Genomic DNA, 2,207 nt, shown 5'->3' on the forward strand with positions numbered 1-2,207 from the left:
ATCCGGGACGCGAGCCAGGCAGCTTATGACGCCAGCTCTGCCCTCCAAAGCAATGTCCAGGTCAGTCGATCGCTGTTTGTTCTGTTGGATATGCTACCAAAAACTTTTCTTTTCCGGAATTTATAGTAGTCACCCACTGGGTGTGTTGAATAAACTCCGTGTTAGCGGGGGCACGCTGAGTGCGCCCGCTGGGTGTAGTCCCCAGGGCTAAGGTCGACTGCTGGCAGTCGGCCTTAGGCTTTATGATGTCAATCTTTCTGTCAGTCGACTGGTCGACTGGATTTCACATACCGGTGGGGGCACGCTGAGTGCACCCACTGGGTGTAGTCCCCAAGGCTAAGGTCGACTGCTGGCAGTTGGCCTTAGGCTTTATGATGTCAATCTTTCTGTCAGTCGACTGGTCGACTGGATTTCACAAACCGGTGGGGGCACGCTGAGTGCACCCACTGGGTGTAGTCCCCGAGACTGTGGTCGACTGCTTGCAGTTGATCACAGTCTTAGAGAATGCATTTTTTTTTGAGGTCGACTGGTCGACTTTGTCTTCAACAGGATTAGTGGGGGCATGCTGAGTGCACCCACTGGGTGTAGTCCCCGAGACTACAGTCGAATGCTTGTATTTGGCTGTAGTCTTAGAAACGTGTGTTTTTCCCTTTTTCACTCGGAAGTGAATTATATTTGACATTTAGTCGATTGGTTCTTCGCAGAACTCCTGTGATCTTGTGGCTCGCTACTCAGAGCTGGAACAGAAACATACTCAAGTCGAGCTGAGCTTGAAGCTGGTTCAGGAGAAGCTGACAAAAGCAAAGGAGGAGACCGAAGGTATGTTTGGTGAGACCCTGACGACTGCTTTTCCCCTTGCTTGTTTCAAAATCTGATCTTGCTGTGACTTGTAGGTAAGGTAAGGGAGGCCCAGCAGAAGAAAGACCTTGAGCTAGCTGAGAAGATCAAGCTTGCCGACGAGAAGTTAGCTTCAGTCACCAAGCTTGAACAAGACAATGCCAATCTGAAAGCTGCTCTTGGGATTGCCAACAAGGAGGTCAGTCGACTGAAAACTGATAAAGCTGCCCTGACCGACCAAGTCAGCAAATTGATTGGGAAGAAAACTGATCTGGAGGCCTTCCTGAGTGGACTTGCCAAGAAGCTGTTTCTTATGCTTGAAGGTAAACCTCTATGCTTGGCAGACATTTCCAATTGTGATTTTTCCATTCGACCATCCTCTTGACTTAGTGATCACCCTTGCAGAATTTTGTCAAAACTTTGAAGAAGAAACTAGCCGACTGGAGCCAAACCTCGACCCCGTCAATTCTCCGGTGAACGACGAAGTTGCCATGGATGTTTTCCGACTGGAGTCTCGTGTTGCAGCTGTCGTGGACTATCTCGCAAGGCTGAAGGCCGCCACATCTCGTATCGACTCGACGCTCTGGCCTGAGGAGACACTTCAGAATGACCTTGAGTCGCTGATGGCCCGCTTGAACACGATCCCTGGTCGAGTGCAGGAGTGGAAGAAGTCCTCGGCTCGGTGTGGTGCAGATGTCGCTCTGTGTCTGGCCCGAGTCCACTGCAAAGATGCGCGAGAAGAGAAGCTGGCGGCCATTCGGGTGGCCAATACCAAGAAGCACGACTTCAGGTCCTTTATGGAAACTTTCCTTGCAGCTGCCACTCGGATCGCCGACGGAATTGACCTTGATGAATTTGTTGCACCTTCCAGCCCTCCACAGGAGGGGTAAAAAACTTCTTCTGGCTCGACGCTTTAAATTTGCCTCGGTATGCCGAGTGGAATTGTAACCGACAAACCATAACAGGCTTGACGCCTGAGCACTTTCGGTTCCTTTAGATGTCGATTCAAACTTGGATTTGGTGCTTGAATACGATTGCCTTCGGCTCGGAATGTCTTTTGCAGGTTCAAAGCAAGGTGCCTGTACTGCAATCGACTTATTCTTTAGTCCACTTAGGCGAGCACTGGGCTGCAGCTAAGCCCCCCGAGTGAGAGGGTTGCTCTCCACTCGGTAGGATTTTTATACCTTAGGCGAGCATAGGGCCGCAGCTAAGCCTCCGAGTGAGAGGGTTGCTCTTCACTCGGTAGGATTTTTATAACTTAGGCGAGCACATGGCTGCAGCTAAGCCTCCGAGTGAGAGGGTTGCTCTTCACTCGGTAGGATTTTTATAACTTAGGCGAGCACATGGCTGCAGCTAAGCCCCCGAGTGAG

Source organism: Triticum aestivum, chromosome 6B, assembly GCF_018294505.1.
Source record: "Triticum aestivum cultivar Chinese Spring chromosome 6B, IWGSC CS RefSeq v2.1, whole genome shotgun sequence".
NCBI lineage: Eukaryota > Viridiplantae > Streptophyta > Magnoliopsida > Poales > Poaceae > Triticum > Triticum aestivum.